This window comes from Bacillus rossius, chromosome 1 (genome assembly GCF_032445375.1).
Source record: "Bacillus rossius redtenbacheri isolate Brsri chromosome 1, Brsri_v3, whole genome shotgun sequence".
Classification (NCBI taxonomy): domain Eukaryota; kingdom Metazoa; phylum Arthropoda; class Insecta; order Phasmatodea; family Bacillidae; genus Bacillus; species Bacillus rossius.
This window is the reverse complement of record NC_086330.1, coordinates 278,378,291-278,399,844: the sequence shown is the minus strand read 5'-3', so window position 1 is coordinate 278,399,844 and position 21,554 is coordinate 278,378,291. Positions and strand designations below refer to the sequence as shown.

Sequence of the window (21,554 nt, the reverse complement as noted above, 5' to 3'; positions counted from 1 at the left end):
TAGATCCATTAGTTTTTGAGTTTACTTCTTTTTTTAAAATAAATAACTAGGTTTCTTTAAAGTATAAGTGTAGATAACAGTGGCCCTGAGTTCTCGCGAATGTTAATAAAACCACGCAGAAAATGGCATGTAAGTGACAGTACCTATAATGAAGAAAACGTCCCATAAAATTGTAAGGACTTTTATTGAAATATGTAACGCAAATATATCAATGTTTTTTTTCTAGTGATAATGGCGCGTGATCTTTCTACAGTCAACATACACAACACAACCAACAATTTCAAATTTTAAGAGATTCAAAAAATAATTTAAGCATGAAGACTAAATAAGCGGAATCATATATGGAAGGTAAAATTCGATACAATATGTCAAGAATACGCGTTGTAATTTTTCAGACATTAGAAACTGTAACATTACATTTAACTCCGAGACTTCGGAAGCCTTATAAATTAAACTAAAAAATTTTTCCCCGTAATTAATGGTTTTAAACAACAAGCAAAAATTTTCTTTTGCTATGAGCCACTGGAAAATTGATATATTTATGGCAAAATAAGATGTGCATCTTCTGGAAAATAGTGTAACCATTGTTCTATAACGTAGTTAACTTCTAGCTTATATTGCTATAAATAAAAGTTTTTTACAAGACTAAGCAATTTAATGTAACTCAAAAATATATACTTCTTCTGTAATAATGAATTCGTTACATTAACTTTAAAATAATTTGCAAAATCATCGACATTTCGTATTATTTAATTTTAGGTTGACGATAAAATTGATAATATATTTTATTAGGTAGGCATTATTTTAATTCAAACTATTTTCTTCGTTTGTTTAATAGTTTATTTTTATCTCTATGTAACATTGTAAGGACTAATATCATTTTATCTGTCTACTTTTATAGATTTTTTTGAATTATTTAATTTTTTATATGAAAATATGGTTTATTTTATAGATGGTATTTTGTTCTTAAAGATTCCTTTGTTTTTTCTGATAATAAGTAATTCCCCTCATTAATAAGGGAACATCGCAAGGTCACAGTTCGGGGCGAAATACTAATTATGTATGTTTAAAAAGGACAAATAAAGTACCTAAGACCAAACGCGTGCACTCAAACATTTATAAATATATACATACATATATGCATAGATAAAAAACAAAACCTCGTCCATCTTAGCAATAGGCCTTCCCTTGGTTGAAATACATTAAAAATGTTCTACTCATATCTATTTAAATGGTAAAATTATTAATTGTTATTAAGGTTAAAACTTAGAAATAAAATTTTTTATCTACCATTAATAAAACGAAAGATAAATAATTTGTTAATAAAAAAACTTCATTACATACACATAAAACACAAAATAATATTATATATAAGCAGCTATATTGATGCAAGTAAAATAAAATAAATATACAAACAATTTAATTTTTCCCATATACTCTTCATTGGATTTTGATAGGACAGTAATATTCACATTGTGGAATTATTAAAAAGAAACGAAGTGATTGGGGTTTATTAAATCATATGAATCTTATTTTAATTAATGTAAAATATTAAAACAACAATTAAAAATTACGCACGATATAAAATGCACGTAATATTATTAAAAGAATAACAGTTTTTCGCACAATGTTAATGTAAAAGGTATAAAAAGCGGGCCGCGAACAGGGCCGCCAACACCTGGCAAGAACTGCCGCCACGCGCGGACAGACCTGACCTCGCCTCGACCCCCCCACACTGGCCAGTGAACACGCCCCGCAGACACCCACCCACCTGGCCGCTTCGTCCCGCGGCTCTTGTGAGGTCGCTGCTTTCGTCCCAGCCACTCTTAACTTCACGTTTTCAATTCGCGCTTCAGGCTGCGTAACATGAGTCAAGGACGGCACAAATGTCTAAGGACCAACATGACAATTAAACGCAAATATAATACAGCAGAGAGCTTACCAGTCATATACCCATCGAATAAATAACACACAATAATACAAGCATATTGATGAAATAACATATATTAAACGGGGCGCTACACTTTTATCGGGAATTTATGACTCAAATGAATTGACACAATAAATGAACAGTACTATAAATAAAAATATATATATACAATGATGTTAAACTTTCAATGCTTTAAGTGTTCATTTCAAAAACTAATTTTACCCAATAAATACAAATCGTGGTTATTTTAATGATTTTATACTAAAGAAAAAATAATTTGGGAACGGTAATAGGATAGATAGGAGTCAAATAAAAATATACCTAATAACTTTATAGTTGTCAGTGCTGAATTCTTGAATTTACTACATTTCATGCAATAATTTTCTTTGAAATTTTAACCTCTAATCTCAAATATTTCAATTACTAAGAGATTTGGTGGTGTTCGAGGGTTCGACCGGCCATCACTATTAATTTTCCATTCAATGTTTTAATAAATAACTTCTATTATATATTTAGAAATATTAACAATACAATATTGGAGTGCAGGTTAAATGCTGAAATCATAGTCTGTGGCATTTTTGTTCGCTCCTGTTAATTTTTACTTAACTTGTGCTGTCCATTCGAATTTTGTTTTCTTGATGAAAGTGCGAACTAATGGAAAGCTTTCCTTGAAATATTCCAGTAGCTATTTTAACGCCACGCTTGCAAAAGTTTGGCTTTTTGAGCTGTTTGGAAATGCATCGTTCGCTCCTAGGAGCTCTGAGACTCTGTCTGGACTGATAGTCTTTATGATTTAGAATTTAAGATATCTACAGAAATTAACAAAATCAAATCGTCTCTGATTTCGTATCCTATTAAATACCTTAACTAAATATAATTTGAAAAGTTTAATATATATCTCTGTACGAAATAATTTAACTAGAAAACCAATAATGATATTACGATATTTAAAACGGTTCCAAATATATTACGGCAGATATATACCAAAATCCAATAGAAAGTATTCTTCTATTTTCATAATTGTAAAGTAAAAAAATCCCTTTCGTTAGCTTAAAAACTAATAACGATTAAATGGTAAGTTTTATAAATAAATTCTATACAATAGCTTAAGACTTTTTAAACATTTAAGTTCTTTTAATATCAGTTAATTTTTAATTATGTCTAAGTTGGAAGTAAGTCGTAGAATTATGAGGTAAAGGCTACGTAGCAAATTTTTCGAGTAATTTATTCCAATAAATAGTTTAAGGTTGCTCCTAAAAGTAGAACCAAAAATGTAGTTTACAGGGAAGCTTCACTGTAAAGTTAACTTAGATGTACATAATAATAATCAATAAATTAAACTTTTCCATGTAATAATCGGTACGAATTATTCTTTAAAGCGAATAGAGTCACAGGGACAGCTAGTTCATTACGAAGTTTCTCCGGAAAATACCAGAATTTTAAAGGACAAATACTCTTTCCCATGGAACCAAACGTTGAGAGTTACCTTGCAGCCCGTAGCAGATTTTACCAGCATTTTTTTTTGGGTCACAGCAAACATAAACACAAATTGCTGAAATCGGTGGAACAATCCTTTAACCAGTACGCCAAATATCTACATTTCGCTATCTAAATTTTTTTCTTCTGGTTTATAAATAGTATTTATCACGGAGTTTAAACACAAATTTTATAATCTCCACGGAATTTTTTTAGAAAATGTACAACCTCTAGCTTATAGCAGTACAATACCGTTATTTGGCCACTAAGATCCAAAGAATTTTTCTTGTAAAATCTTGAAACCTTTTATAAAGTATAATTTGAAAAAAAAAAAAGTATTCCTCTTGAATTTACGATGAAATTTTTTAACAGAATATCCATCTAATGAGTGTATATAGCTCACCACAGTTGGTTTGCAAAATTTACCCTTTACAAATTTGTACCTTAAAATATTTTGTTTTCCTGAATTCGTGTTTTGTTATGATTTTATTATTTAACCATAGTTAAGTGTTTCTAAATGTATATAGTAAAAAAGTGTTAACTTTATGGTTTTTTCAAAATTTAAACCAGATTTACATTTAAACGCTAGTATGAGCTAGAATTGCTTGTATCACTTGCCGTAAATATATATATATATATATATATATATATATATATATATATATTTACAAATATATTATACATGGATTACCAAATAAAAACTTTGTTAATTTTTATAGTCACAGAAATCTGTGTTTTTTTAGGGTTTTCGGAAAACAAGACTTTTATTTATTTACGATTAATATAATTTAAAAAAGGAAGAAAGTTGCATAATTCCTGTTAAATAAATATTGTGTACTACAAGATTTCATGCACTCATTTCATACCATTACTAAAATATAAACTTATCTTAATTTTCTTTAAACTTTTAAATAAAAATTAATTTGATTTATAAAACCAGCATTAAACTATCAATGACATCTTATTTTTGATTTTATAAAATTCATCGGAAAATATCAAATACCACAAATATAATTAAGTGTTTCAACACTGCGTGGATTAAAAGTCATTATAGCTACGCTGACTGAACCACAACTGACGTATAAACGTTCCAGTGATTACGACCTTGTAGAGCTGTGCATAGTCACATTAAAATTGTGTAGGTACTTGGAAGAAAAAATGATATTTGAATTACCGTATTGACGGTTAATGGTGGTAAATTTTTTTAAGTCGTCCCGTGCTCTATATTTACGCCTGCAATACTGCCAAATGTTTTATGTAACTTGTATATACGATGCCTTGGAAAATTTCTGTTCAACCGCGTAGTTTCTACATCATGTTCAAGGTTAACGTTTATGGTAAGAAATTTCCACGTTCTCGTGACAGAAAATGTATTCCTTGAATTTGTATATGCTTTTTTATATATATACCAATAAAAGTAAAAAAAATATCCCTATCTCAAACTCAAATAATATGTAAAATTTGCGAAGCATATAATAGAAAATTTATTCAGGGTATTCCACTAGCGTCAAGAAACATTATAGATTTAACAATGAATTCTGTATAGTTTAAACTTTAAATTTGATTGCAACCTAAACTATTAAAAATATTTTATACGCAGCTATAGAATTTGAAAAATAATATTCTTTCTTTAGTTATTTAAATAAAAGCAGTTTTAAATTTCTTATTATAAAAAAATCACTAAGATAAAAATAATTCTGCCTTGAAATATTTTTGAAAAATGTGGCTGCAAGATTTTCAATGGAACGTGCACTCTACAAATCCAGTGAGAAACAAATAATGCAATGTATGATCACCTAAAATCATTGCTAGTATTTTTTAAGGATTCTAGGGGGCCGTGATCTCTAAGGCCTCACGTTCATATGGCCCGGGCCGTGGGTTCGATTTTAGAAGGTTATATTTTTACACATACTATAGGTAGAGACAGAAAAAATTTGCGGGTTCAGTGACGTCCAGGATAGACTCCGGATTCCTCTGAGAACTCAGGAAAATGTCTCATGCTCATTGGCTGCTGAATTTTGAGACGTCTCAACTGGGGTGCCTGCTATTCGATACTTCTTTTACAGTGTGTATCATTCCCATTGGTCTAGGATTCACCAGATGGAGTGTGAGCCAAAAGCAGAAAGAGTACACAGGTAATAAGTATTAAGATTTTAACCTATCACTCTTCGAATCCGCGAATTATCCCAGTCTCTAAGCATAGATTTTTATACTGCGTTTGCCAAAGTATACCACTATTTTTACGGGCAAGTAATTTTTGCGAAAAAATCTGAACACTCATTAGACAGCAGTAGGGTATGTCCGCATCAGTGGTTTCTTCTTTTTGACTGACGGTTATCTGCAAGAGAAGCCAATGCCTTATTTGGCCGGGCCATTCAGGACGTGTTTGCATCCGCACGAAACTGCTGTGATTCGTCCTGATAGTGGGCGTGTACCTGAAACTCGACCAATCACGAAAAACAGGGGACGCTACATTGTTTTAACACACAGCTGGTCACTAAATTTTCCCGCGAAAAAATAAAGGTACCCACAATAATGGTTAAGAGGTACGTAATTCTGACGGCAAAATTTCGAGTCCAGCTGTGTGCTTAAACAGTGCATTATCATCCGTGTTTCGTGATTGCTTGAGTTTTTTTTTTTTCAGGCACACGCCCACTGTCAGCTCAAGAATCACAGAAATTAGCTAAGTGAGGAAGCAAACGAGTCCAGAGAGGTATGGACCAAAAAGGCAATGGCTTCTCTTTCTGATGGCAGCCAATCACAAGGAAGAATCCGCTGGCGCCTGTCAATAAAAACTCATTAACGGTTTATGTGCCTTTCCGGGTCATAATTTTATATATACGTTCCACACGGTTACACTTGTCAACTCTTTGAGAGGTTGAATTTTCACAAAATTGAAATTTATGTATATCGCATACTTTTTGCATAATTACCTGGAAAATTGGTATTTTTAACATTTTCATGCAGTATGGCTAAGAGAAATGAATTGAAATATAAAATTAAAAATCATTTTACTGGCTGCTATGTGGTATGATTTTATTTGTTTCAAAAAGTTATTAATTTTACCCGGCCTTTTAGGAACGAAAGAAATATTTCGATTTTAAATGTTAAATAAAATAAAATAAATTCCTCTGAAATAATTTCTAACCATACTACGCAGTAGCTACCAGGGTTTCCTTTAAACCTAAAAATGTTCAGTTATTTATTTCATTTGATTCTCTTTATCCATACTGCACAAAAATTTCAACAATTAAACTTTGCTAGATATTTATGCAAAAACGTAAAATTAAAATAATTACCTGGAACGGGACATCGTCCTTAAAGGGTGGATGGTTGGCTCACCGAAGATAAAAAATTACCAGCGAGTCTAAAATTTGTTTAAAAAAAAAGTGCATGTAATTATGTATACACGTCAGAAGTTATACTTACCCAGAGTAAAAACAAACAATTTGGGATTAAAATAATCGATAGAAATATAATAATGAAAGGTATGGAGTAAAATTATAAATATTGTTGGTAAAGTATAAATTTATTTAAATTAAATAACTTCTTAAACTAACATTAATTTTGCATGCAAATAATTAATAGAAAGAAAATAATAAAATTATTGGAGTGATATTAATAGGTTGGTAAAGTATAAATTCAATTAAATTAAAAAATTAAAATAAATACTCAGTATTAGTAACTAATATAAATATGTAAATAAAATTAATTATTTTCTTTGGGTAAAATCATCGAGATAAATTAAAATTAGTAATGAAAATCAATAATGTGATACATGTTTATGGTAGTTTATTAATTTTATTGTTTATTAAATAATAATCTATTAATTTATAATTTATAATGCAAATAAATTATACATACAAGAACTAAAAGCCGCATATAATAACACTTGAAAACGTTTATGAAAACCATTTCTTCCACTAACATTACCAATAAATATATATATATATATATTTTAAATTATATGGATCAGTATTCAGTACAAATCACAAACATTATATGATTTTAAAGCACATATATAATTTTTATTTGTGTGTAGTTTTTTATCCTACCATTTTTGTTACATATTGCGCGCACATTGTAAAAATTCACTACCATAATTTTTTCATAACGTGCCTAAAAGAGGTCATATGAGTGGCTCCAACCAAGACGATGCGAGTTCTGTTTCCAGCCGTGTCCAACCCAGAAAATTTAAAAATTGGAAAACATTGCGGACATCACCATGGACTGATGGGATTTTCTTTGTGCCCCAGCTTCCACCACAAGTTTACGCCACCAGTGATATATTCTCATTTAATCACCTCCCACGGACCTCAACGACCCGAAAGTGTTTAATCCCTGATAAATGCATTACTTAATTAGCTAATTATAAACGTGTTTAAATTCTTCGGCTACTTTGACTCCATCGCATTTCAAAGACAATCGTGGCCTTCAAAACTCCACGTAAACGTCTAGCAGGAAAAGGAAATGACACGCAGCAAACCACTTAACCGCTAAAAACAATTTCGTGGTTACTAAAACTTTTAATGTTTAGTTTATTTTCTCAATGATTATATGGAAGAATATTTACCTTGGTCTGTTCATCGAGAAATACACTGCATTATTACAAGTTCTCTCACCATTGTTAGTATTATTATTTCGCAATTTCATTCATTTGGTGTCTTCATCTTCAAATACTTTATTTTTAATATATAATTTATTAAATCGTAATTTTTTTTGTATAATAAGCCTAACTGTTTATTGAGCTATGAATGCTGTTCTAAAAAAGTATCTGAAGAGCAAAGGCTACATAAAAACGGTTAATACAAAACTGCATACCGCAGTACAATCTAGGATCGACATCAAAAGTTGCCTTTAACGTAATAACAAACACAAATTCTTAAAAAAACATAAAATATGGTGATTCAAAACATTTTCATGGGCATACACCATTGCTGGTTTTAACGGTATGTAAATGTGGTTTATCTATGACATACATTTAAAACCAGAAATGGCGCATTTCCATGAAAATCTTTTAAATCAAGCTTCCCCATTTCAAGAATCATTCACTGAACATATCAAATATGATTATATCATAAATTAAATTAAAATCATGTCCAAAAACAAGAAATAATCTAAGCAAAATACATTATTTAAGATACTTCCTCTAAAGCGATGAACAGTAGAGTAATATACTACACTATAGCCAAGATAAGACGAGACCTTTAGCAGGTGTTTCAGACAACATTCATAATTCAGTCGACTATGTGTGACGGAATAAACAAAATAAGCATACGTTCATGTAGCACACCAGACTAACAAATAATTGTTTGTTAATAATGTAATAATTTTCAGATGTATTTAGTTTAAATGTTTCCCTTGGAGCACTTGTTAAACATGTCACACTTATTCTGAACAGAGTGTAGACAAGGGCTTCAACGGCGCTGCCTACCTAGTGACCCAGGGCGCTTCAGAATGTGATGGTACCCGTTGTACATTGCTGTACGAATTCCAGACATCCTTCAAACAATCGCTTTCAAATAGAAACCGCACAGTACACTGCAATGAAATAGCATTGTCAGGAGTGGAAAACAGAAAAAATACGAAGAAAACTATATGTTTCTCAGCGTATTTGCATTGCTTCAGTGTTATAAACATGGAAAATCAAAGCATTAATGAATTATTCGTTCGTTTTCTCTTAAAGAAATTTTCTTATTTAAGATTTTTTATTGCAAAGTAATACTGTAACATAAAGCTGAATCAATTCGAATAATATTTACTATTTTAAACCATATCCTGACGTACAGCTGAGTTTCCTAGTAGGCGGGTGTTTGTGTTTTTGACAGTGATTTAAGTTTAATTCATAAAAAAAAACTATGTAGGATGGCATTACAAAGTTTTACCAATTCAATAAGTGCTAATAGTTTGAAGAACTTGAAAACAATTTTTTATTTATTTCAATCGTAACATATACTGAAAGCCTTGAATAAGGTTGCATGTAGTTCTTGCAAACAGCCTTTGTCGTAAAATTCTTTAGTTTAAAAATATCATTCGAAAATCACTAAAATATTTTTTTCTTAAATATTCTGTAAACAAAATTTTTTCAGAACTTTAAAAAAAAAATCTAATCTTTCAGTTATTACAGGCGAAATTCTTAAGTTAAGAAAAATTAATTATGACAAATGCTTCATTACAACGGTTAATTCAATCTTTGTACTATATGACTACGTGTTGGGCGTTCATACCTACTAAAATTTAAATGTACACTAAACTTTAAACTGAGTTCATAAGAAAGTAACAAATAACTAACTATTCCTATTTTATTAATTCAAAGTATTTGTAAAGAAAAAAAGATCACGACTATAGAAACCAAACAACCACAGACTAGTCCTTAAGAAGCCCGCCTAGTCAGGAGTGTATCTGTTTAATTGAGGCGGGCTGGTAAGTGCGACGTTCGCTGGTGCTTCTAGCGCGGTGTCGCCTCTAAACTGGCGCGCAGTCTTCTCGTCACGCGTAAAGCTGCGATTTGAGCGGTAACCGCAACTTTATGCGGCGTATAAATGATGATAACAGTGGAAGACCATTGGGTGCTTTCATGAATCCCACTCGAGCGGTTCATGTCCCAAAATTGTTCTGAAAACACGGTTTTAGCCATATTAACTCTTCTAAAAATGCAGTTTCAAAATAAATCCGGGAACAAACTACTCATAAGCACTCGGCGTAATCTAAAATGTTTTTCTTAAATCGACACAACTCTGATATCTCGAGCAGATTTCAAATCTCGTGGTTTTTTTGAAGCCCTGCAGCTCTCATGTTGGCTTAAAAACTCATTATTAAAATATAATAAATGACGGTCAATATAAGTATACATAATAGCTAAAAAAAAATATGTGTTAAAATTATAATACTTTCTGTCACTAACTAGAGCCTTTCACTGGAAAAAAAATTAAACACAAAGAAATTTTGAAACTATTATGATATATAATTTAATTTTTTGTTCATCAAAAATAAAATATATTAGTATTCTTGTCACAAGTTGGGAAAATTTATAATTTAAACATTAAGAACGGTTTAATAAAAATTGCCATGAATAATTTTAGTTTTGTTTTGTACGCAAAAAATTAAATATTTATTTGTATTATTATCATAGCTAATATTTGGGAAAGCTTTCAAAAATTTAATAATATATGTTACGAACTTTTTTTTACATTATGTATTCGTCCGTGTAGCCTACTGTCACTGCATGTTTGTTTAACAGTGTTTTTTTTTTTTTTTAAATTTAATTGTGTGTTTTGTATTTTGTATAATTTACATGATTGTGTTTCGTGTCATTCTATTGTTGCCCTCCCGCTGTTGGATGGTAGATAAAACCAAATCAAATGATTAAATAAAATCACAAAAACCGCTAACTTACTTTTGTTTCTAAGGAGGAGAGGTGCTGTCACTGGCAGGTGACTGGCATGACAGCTTGAACGGCGGCGGAGGTGTAGGCTTGATGGAAGGTCGTCACACGTCGAACACCCAGGTCGGGCCGCGAGCGAAGGTTGTTCAGGTTTTCCCCGCGTGTGGTTTCGCGTCGGTTCTGCGAGTCTTTGACGGCGTCTACTCGCGCCGCTGCGGCGGCCCAAGGGGGAAGTAGGGGCGTCCGGGCGGGGAAGTAGGGGAGGGGAAGTACTTCTCCCCCCTTCCCCTTTTCGGGCCCGCCAAACGGCGCGCGAATCCTTCATCAGGACCGAAGAGTGATTAAAATGCAATTATAATTAACTGCTAAAGGCTGGGTTTCATACACCATTATGGTTATTTTTTTTCCCTTGTCACTTCTAGTAATTAAGGGGGTTTCCTGTAAATTTATCACAGTATCCCTCGTTTGCATTTTATATTCCTTCTCACATTTTCTCTACAGATGGTCACCAAATATTATACAATAGTGGCAAAATGTTACGTAAGTGTTCATGATTGTGACCTACCTACCTACCTGCGTTACCATCAACAGCTCGAAAATAAAGCGTAAAAGATACGATGAAGTACAATCGTGACCCAACCAAAAAAACAAACAAATGTAATGACAAGAAATACAAATTAGGCGTGTTAGACGAAGACCTCAGACCGTTCATCGGTGTCTGTTCACGTAAAATAAATACAGGATTTATTACATGATTTGCAGTAAAATACTTCACATAGGTAAATGTGGGTAGTATTTCCAAGATAGACTATTCGAAGCACTATAAAATTGAAGAATAAAACAATAACCCAATAAAATATGGTATAGTGCACAGAAAAATGTTCTGTACTTTTACAAAAGATCCTTTAGACACCAGTTTCTAAGTAATAGTTTGTAATACTTCGAGAAAAATATTATAACATTGTACAACACATGGCTATGGTTATTTTTACATATATTACATGTTTTGCGAGTTAAAACTGAGTATTTGTTACGAAAATTGGTGCATAATTTTGAATTTGAATTTTCATCCAAATATAATTTATTCTAAACAATGGATAAGATAATCGAGTATTCAGAAATTGGACTTTATTTTGTTTAATTATAGTTATTAATGTGCGTTGTTAATACTGGAAAGCTATTTAGGGAACTGTTTACAAATAACTTTAAGTACTGGAGGTACGGGGACAAAACAAAGCATAAATACCCGGGTAAAAATCCGAACCCATTATTACTTCTAAAACCATTTTGTAGTAATACTGTTGTTTTTACGTAAATGTACAAATTAACAAATATTTTCAATTTTACTTGAATATTTATGTGCCAACTAAAAGAAAATAAAGTTACTGTGCTTAGGCCTCTAGGATAGACTGCACAGTTCTCTGCACAATGAGGCTGCACATGGTCTCTTGATTTGCTTCTGACTTGTGAGACATCTCTTTGGTAGAGCCCCGATCATCTCATGGATTCATTCTGCTCAGGGCTACACTCAAAATGCTTTCACAGAGTGCTCCTTGGTCGATAACAAGGTCATATCCTTTAGCGTGCCACAAGCGATTGTGTGACCACTTCTCTTTGTTTATAACTGGCTCAGGGTCGTCTTAGGAAAGTAAAGGGCACTGCAGGCCAATTACCAACGGGAATGAGATGTAAGTATGCTTCAAGACTTATTTCCTACCCAATGAAACAGCGAAATATTCTTGGTTCTAGCAGTGGAATAATCGTGTACGCAGTAACAACAGTTGTTGGATTTTCTAGCCTAAATTATATTAAGTGGATTTCAAAGAAATAATACCTTTTGTAGCCGTTACCATGGTGCGACTTTCACAAAATTTTTATATAGTTTTCCGTTCCATAGTCCATAGACGCCAAAACCATCGTCAAATAAAAAGTTTATATACTTACATATATATACATATATATACATATATATATATATATATATATATATATATATACATACACACACATACACACACACCTACATTTTGTAGACACAATTACTATCGCAATTTTTCACACATCACTTCCAAACTGATACACAAAATCTATTAGTAGAAAATCTCGGTCGAGTTCGTTAATGGGCAATATCCGACCAAAGGGGAAGAAATGGGGAAGGTTTCTTGAGAAACAGAAAATGAAAATATTATAACTCGAAGTCGCAATACAAAAATCTTTGGTCTGAATAAGTTTTTGATACGACCAAATATAACTTCAAGGGGTTGAAAAAACAAGGCTGCAGGACAAAAAAAATATAAGTCCATTGTAGGCAAAACATTGAATTCATACAAATTTTCTATTAATTTTATAATATTTATATGAAACTTTTGTCTAGAACAATTTTTATTAGACGAACCACTGCTGTAAGAGGTTTATAAAATGAGAGGTAGAATTAAAAATAAATGATTACTCTCTTGGTAGGTACACTATCAAATCCGTTTGAATTTTTTGTAAATATTATTATTTTTATCTAAAACTTTTGTCTGAAACAATTTTTGATAAGACAAACAATTACTGCAAAGGGTTTTAGAAAAAAGGGGTGGAAATTAAAAAATTATAAAATTCTTACCTTTTAGAAAATAATAAATCCCTTACTTTTTTATTGTAAATCCTAAAAATATTATCTACAACTTTCGTCGGTAATTATTTTTATATATCAACCATTATTGCAAGGGATGGAAAATAACAGTGGCTGAAAGACAAACAATTCGTAACTCCTTTATTATGCACACAATCAAATCCGTTAGAATTGTTTAACGGTACAAATATGATCTTTAACTTTCTTCCGAAATAATTTTTTTATACATCCGACCATAAATACAAAGGATGGAAAAATAAGAGGTCGAAGTCAAAAAAATTATAACTCCTTTAGTACGGACATAATAGAATCCGTCCAAATTGTTTGTAAATCTTATAACTTATATCTAAAATAATTTTTCTGAAAAAATGTTTGATAATACAAATCATTTTTGCAAGGGGTTGAAGAAACCTGGGGTTGGAATGAGAAATTAAATAAAACTTCCATACACGGTACACTATCAAATCCATTCTTATTTTTGTCCAACTTTCTAAATATTGACTACAACTATTCTTAAAAGAATTGTTGTTACTCAACTATTACTGCAAAGGGTGAAATAACAATGTTTGAAAGTAAAAAAATAATCAATACTTTTTTTAATAGATATACTATTGTATCCATTATTTTTTTGATTCCTAAACGTTTCTCAAACTTTGGTTGAAACAATATTTGATGAAACGAATTATTACCCTAAACACATGGTTTAAAATAAAAAATAAAAACATTATTGTTATCCAATTTGTAATATTATCTTAAATATAATCTTAAACCTGGTGGAAAGTAAATTTTTATACGACTCCGTTATTAGTGCAAGGGTTGAATAATAGTGTATGAAGTTCAAAAAAACTAAATAATTACATTAGTTGGTAATAATATGAAATTAGTTCTAAGATATTTAATTCTGAGTTCTAAACTATTCAATGTTGGATATATTGAGTTAGTAATATTCGTAATTTTTCTATTCATTGAAAATTGACTAATATTTCATTGATCCTTGTGTAATATTGGATAAAATAAATATGTTTATGTACATTAAGTTCTTAAAATGTTTCAGAATTTTATAGAAGTTTCCAAAATATTTCCAGATAAATATGTACTTAGAAATCTACCTATGCCCGTAGAATGTGCCAAAAGGGATTTTTTTTTATGGAACAGGTGTATTCATTTAAAATGTAAGATATTTTTAAATTAGTACATTTACATGAAAAACACGGCATCCCTACAAAATAGTGTTTGCAGTAATACAAAGTTCGGATTGTTACCCGGGGACTTAAGAATTGTGTTGTGCCAGTACTTACAATAGTTAAAGAGTTATTTGTATACCGTTCCATGCATAGCTTTCCAGTACTAACTGCACTCATTAATTAGCACAGTAAAACAATAAAATTTCTAATTATTGAATATTCTATTATATTTTCCATGGGTTAAAAAGGTATGCTTGAATGGAACACCTATTAAAAAATAAAATTATGCTCCAATTTTCGTTATAAATGGGCATTATTATCTTGAGAAACGTATTTAACACATGCAAAAACTAACCATAGCCATGTGTTGTAAAAAGTTACAATATATTCCTTGTAGTTTTACAAACTATGTACTTATTTCTTGGCAACTGGTTTCCAAAAAAGTTTGGCGTCGGCTCCTGAGTAGACGTCCGTCCACTTCCTACTGCAGACGCCGTGCTGACGCATGACGCAACGTGGAGAGAGTAACGCACTCACGCGTCCACGCGCTAAATATCGATAATTATCGCGCGGGATGTGCTCACGTAATTCCCGGAGAAGGGTAAGAGAGATAGAAAGTGACAGAGAGACAGCTACATTGTAAAAAATTATTGTACTTTAAAATTATGTCGTATTCTCGTAACAAAGGGAGACAGGTAAAATTTTGCGGATTCATTACGTGCTTGGCTACATTTCAAATGTTTATACCTTCGAGCTGCATGAGTAGGGGCATGCATTTTTCGCGAAAGAAATCTGTACGCCTATTAGACTGCAACAAGATATACCCGCACAAGTGGTCTCTCCCTCTGGCGGCCGTCTGCGAGAGAAGTTGCTGCCGTTTTTTACCGAACCACTCAGGACTAGTTTGCTTCCGCACTGAATTACTATGATTGGTGTTCTAACGATCGACATACATCCGAAATAAAATCACCCAGTTACGAAATGCAGACGAAGCTACAGTGTTTTAACTTTCAGCTAGTCTGGGACTCTTTTCGCGAAATATGCATTGCCCTATGCATGAGCTATTGGTAGGGAATAGCAATATTCACGGGCTCAATTAAATCTAGGATTTAATTCATATTTTCTAAGTACTTAGAAATATTGTCTCATGCTTATTGGCTGCTGACTTGTCAGTCGTCTCAAATGGGTGTCCTGTGATCAGACACTTGAGCATAGAGGCACGGAAATTTCGCAGATTCATTTGATCGCAAGCTAGAATGCAAAACCCTCTTGCGCTGCGTCCATGATTGGACCGCAGTTTTTTTGGACACGCCCCTCTGAGATCGTGATCCAAAGATGCCCGGCTGGGCGAACACTAAGCGGATTTGATAGTGCCGATGAACAAAAACAAAAATGGTACTCGCAAAAAAAAATCAGCTAATGTAAAAGAAAACTTTTTGTAGAACATATATAAGGCTTGAATATTAGCCTGAAGCCAAACTGTTTCGCGAAATTCCCGGGTCTCTACTTAAGCAACAAAACTATCGTAAGAATTCAGATTTTAGCCGATCACACTTTGAATGCGCGAATATTTTCCATTCCTTAGCTATTAGCTGTTACTTTTACCAGTAGAACTTTCTGTCGATGAGAAACCCACAACCGAAGAAACATCAAGTCGCGGGATAATACGTTAGAACTTTTCATTAGCCCGCAGCCAATAAGAAATGGAAATTTGTCCGAGTGTACAGAAAACTGCGGAGTCTGTCTTAGAGCATATTGAATGCGCGAATTTTTCCAGTCTCCATTTGCAAATAACCCAACGCACTGTGATTTTCTTACTTGACTCATGATCTAGCAAATAATTTTTTTTGTAGTAGTGACAAAATCTTCAGAAACGTTTTTTCAGTACATAATGAACATAATTATTCCAAACTCATGAATTTTCACTCTGGTTCAATGGAACACTGACTCGGAAGTAGGCATGCGGTGTAGTCTCTAAGAAGATTCAGTCTTCTGGAACTACAAAGAGTTCTTCGTATGTTTGAGAGTCATTCTTAATTAAGTATAACACGTATTTTTATGCCCATTAAGCCATTATAATACACTACGAAAACATCAGATTGCGGCAAAACAACAAATGCAAGGGCGTTATTGAGTTAAAAGTTTAAAAAATCCCTTTACAAATTAATGAAGAAAAAACTAAAAACAAAATCTACGTGGCGTATGAGAGAGCCTTAAACATAAGTTGAGACCCGAAAAATTACGGGTTCATTGTGCGACAGGCTAATTCTGATTTCGCCATTGCTATTGGCTGACTGTTTATCTGGAGGGTTCTGGGCCAATGAGAAACCTTCAACCAAACAAGTATCCAATCACAGATAACCGAGTTGAAATTCAAAATTCAGCATCCAACGAACTGCGTAGTCTACACTGAAGGTCATTAAACCCGCGAATTTTTCTAGTCGTTAAAAATAAGGGATCTGTGAAATGTTCCCAACTGAACACTTGAAGGTTGCAGTGCGCGACTGGTGCTCGGGAAGACCGGCCCTAACCGCGCATGCGCGTCAAGCATCCCGCGGTGGTAGGCTGGCTTCCCAATTAGACACGAGCGAGCGCACAGCAGGCCACGTGTACGACTGCGCAATCGACCTGTGTGCAATCGACTCACAGCTCGAATAATTTCAGCCAATGAAATTTCGCGAGGTTTCCGACATGTGTTGGTGGTGTTAATAATTAACTATATTAACTACCAAATGATTATCCCGTAACAGGTGACCAGTAATTTGTGAATACAGTTTTTCAACATATATGGTTATATAACGTTTTTTTATTACCTATTCTAATCACGTCACAATTTTTATTTACAATTTTTAATGGCAAAAAATAAGTAATAACATGAATTAAATTTTAAATTATGTACTACACCGCCATAAGGTTGATAAATTTAAACAATTCGCTAGTCCCGCCAAAAACGCTTCCTACTCTACTCTTATTGGTTGTAGCGCCATGCACCCATAAAAGTAATAAAATATATTCATTTCCCTTCTATGCGCACGATCGGTCTCCCATGCATACGACCGCCCTATGCGTCATTGTTAGGGGCAGGTATTTTTCGCGAAAAGATCTGTACACTTATTAGACTGCAACAAGGTATACCCGCACCTGTGGTTTCTCCCTTGTGATTGACGGCCGTCTGCGAGAGAAGTCGTCGCCTTGTTTTACCGAGCCACTCAGGACGCGTTTACTTTCGCACTGAATCACTGTGATTGGTGTTGTAACAATCGATATGTACCTGGGAGAAACTCACCCAATCACGAAACACAGACGATGCTACAGTGTTTTAACTTTCATCTAGTCTCGAAATCTTTTCGTGAAATCTGCACGCCCCTAGTCATTGTGAATCAGTATGTTCATAAACATGGCTGTCAAATCTTGTGCACACGACATACTGTTACTGTTATTTCTTTTAAATTGTGCACCCAGCTCAAGGCACTGGACTCTCATCGTGTCCGGCCATCTTGAATTCGATTCCCCAGTTATTTCCTGATACACACCCCCTCTCCTCGCAACACCCAAGCGGGCTGATGTAAGAACACTCGCGTGGACACGCGGATCTTCGCGCGCACTGCGCACCAACGTGCGGCATGTGTTCCGTTATAATCCGCGAGACACGCGATACACGGTGAGTCAATGACGTCGAAGGAAAAACAACCACTGACCAGTTAACGAGTTTGCTGGATAAACTGACTTGTTGGTAAAATACAGCCCTTATGTTGCACTTATAAATACAATACTGACTTTTTAAAATCTAATTACGTCATAAAATTTACAACGTTTTAACTGTTTTATTCGTGATTGTTTAAACAAAAATGCAGCAGAAAATTTTGTAACATCACTGTTCCAAACAGCGAGCATATCTCTTGAAAATTTGGAACATTGTATTTAAAAAATAAAACTGCTACTCTAACCGATTCTTATCTCGTTTTCTTTTTATGTTTAACATCAGTTTTGTTAATTCTGACATTCTAAAACACCCAGCCATGTAAATAGAAAATACAAAACTAATATTTTTTACGTTTCAAAACACGTAGAGTTATAACGCAGAAACTGTGAGATGGAAACGATTCAAAATGTTGGTTCATACTCAAATGTTGTTATGTACTGCCACATCTTCATCAATAGTCAGAGTTCAACGATAATCCCGGATTTGTGCACGCGTAGATTCGTCTGCATTAATCATCGCGGCATTTGATGTTTACTATGTCTTATATCGCAAAACATGTGTTCATAATCAGACCGCTTGTACATGATCGAATTCTACGCCAATACGCCTTATTTGTTGTGAGCAACTGTTCCTAATGTCTTCATTGTCGACGAGACGTAAAAAAGGTGATAATGGTGAATAAAAAGATGACAGAGATGTAATGATGAAGATGATGATTACAATAAGGGTAATGATGAATAAAATTGATTGATGGTAATGAAAATAAAAATATGAAGATAATGAAACTTTTAAAGACGAAGACCATGCATATTTGATAATAAATATAAAAAAGAAGATGATTATGAATTTGATGAAGTTAAAGATGATAAAGATGATGATTCGTGGTGATAATGATGTATGTAAAGATGATGATTAAGACGATGATTATTGGTAATGATAATGATGATAAATATAGCTAATTGTGATGAAGATAATAAAGAAGATGATAATCAAGTTGGAAATTTGGATGAATATGATGATGAAGACGATAATGATGATAATGTTGACGATGCTGATGGGTTGATCGGCCCGAAGGTTGGTTCGGAACTCAGCCATTTCCACGGGGAGATGGCCTCAACTAAAATAATATCGCTGATTAAATTTACAAAACAATAAAATTCAAACAGGGTTACTTTTGTCCTACGTTTGCAACTGACCCACAGTTCATACGAAGGACTTTGAGCCAGTGCATAACCTTGAACGAGAGAAGTATCACAAGCAAACCCCAGTGAACAGGCCTCAACAGCTAACGAGCAGGTGACATTCGTCCAATTACATACAGGAATGTGGAGTCTATCCAAGAGGTCACTGAACCGGCGTGATTTTCCAGTCCGTACCTAAAATAAGACCTACGATGATTTTTCAAAATCACAGGTTAGCATAGTATATTTAAAACACATATACATTGTCATGTTGCTGATTGGATTACAGTGCTCTTGATACATCCTTGAACCTGAAACAGTTGCACACAAAGACTTTCCAAATGATGTGACATCGTTATAGACAAAAAACTCTAATATTCTCAATTATATGTTGACTAACTGAGTCTAACCTGAATCGAAATCAATCCGCTTGAACGAAGCTGTTCTATTCCCTGATAAGTGAGGTTTGTATAAAAATGAAAGTTTCAAAATCGTATTGAAGGTTAAGAGCTGTGCAGTTATAAACGGAGACTGGAAAAATCCACGCATTAATTTCGCGATAGGCTAAAATTCAAATACACGTACCTTTAACCGGCTGTCACTATTGGATCACTGTTTATCTGGAGGGCTATGGCCAATGAGAAACTCTCAAAGAAAGACAGAAGTATTCAGTCACAGACAACCAAGATGAAACGGATCACAGTCAGCAACCAGCGAACTGGTGTTCCTTTAACTATACAGAGGACTGTGTAGTCTACCCTGAAGGTCATTGAACCAGGTAATTTTTCCACTCCTTGGTTAAAGAAAATATGAACAATGATTTTTTTTAAATATATTACTTGAGCTGATGAACTGTAGTAAACGTCAAAGTTAAGCTTGCATGAAGCTTCAAGGAGAACAAAAGTCCAAAGCACAGCCTTACAAGATGTATAAACCATTTGGATAATTTTATGTCTTGATTCATGACCTGAATATGTTCTTGTACCTTCGTCTTTATTTCATGGCTGTGTGCCAGCGTCCTAGCAATCAGTCAAACTGCCCACGGCAGGAAAAACAAAACTCTTATGACCTTGCAGTCACGCCAACTCCACAAATAATTTTAAGCGTTTGGATCCAGGTGTAAACACGCATTTACAAACCGCTAATTATTGAAAAAAAAAAGGGCGTAATACCTTAAATTATTTTGCTTGTAATATAATTAGTGTTTTTGTGTGTGATTTTTTTTATAATTTCATAATATAACCATACAAAATTGTTTTTAGAATTTTTTTTATCATACGAGTATTTATTTAATGGAATTTATGAACATAAAGGAAAATGTTTGTCAGTTCTAGCATATACTGAAATCCTGGAATCATATATACGGTTTAGGATTAAGCGTTTTCGTGAGACTTCATCTAAAAATATTTATTTTACTACATAATTTATTCAATGAATGAAATATTAGGTTTTCCCAAAATCCTGATAACCGATGTTTCTATTGTTTTGTAGAATCAAAACTGTATATAAACATGATTTCAACTTTTAGTACAAGTTAGGTCAGACATGAAATTTTGCTATTGAGTTCATAAAAGTCATTAATCAAGGACTTTGTTAGTAGAAAAATCTTACATTAATAATTAAAAAATGGTTATATTATGAATTTATATATCATGTGCAAAAACACGAAATCTTAGAATCAAAATAATATTGAGCAATACCCCTTGAATATATATTAAGTTATAAACATGGAGTATGAAGATATATGCGCCTCGGTAGCGCAGAAGGCAGCGCGTAAGTCTCATAATCTTAAGGTCGTGAGTTCGATCCTCACCCGGGGCATATTTTGATTTGATTGTTTTTTTCACAATCTGAAAAAGCCCGAAAGAAACAACCAGTTACAAAGTAACACACAAAAAATTAATAAATGAAGCACCACGACGATCAGAGTTCTATTCCTGGGACGGTTGAATCAATAGTTTTGTCCAAAGAGGGAAACGTGGCGGACGTTGCTGTAAGCAAGTTGGGTTCTCTGGGTACTTCCGTTCTGCTACATTTCCATTCAGTCTATCATTGCTCCATCAGCACATAAGAGTATTT

General features: G+C 33.2%; 1 protein-coding gene and 1 non-coding gene across 2 annotated transcripts in view; one reads left to right on the top strand and one right to left on the bottom strand.

The window, feature by feature from the left end:
- Nucleotides 1-10,971, bottom strand: part of LOC134527626 (ABC transporter G family member 20-like) — a 140,416-nt gene extending 129,445 nt beyond the window's left edge. The window contains exon 1 of the mRNA XM_063360472.1: nucleotides 10,803-10,971. The gene's annotated coding sequence lies outside the window, so the exon portion shown is untranslated. The remainder of the gene's footprint in view (nucleotides 1-10,802) is intronic.
- Nucleotides 10,972-21,223: 10,252 nt separating this feature from the next.
- On the top strand, nucleotides 21,224-21,296 carry Trnam-cau (transfer RNA methionine (anticodon CAU)). The gene has a single exon. It is a non-coding gene; the product is annotated as a tRNA-Met (tRNA).
- Nucleotides 21,297-21,554: the final 258 nt, after the last annotated feature.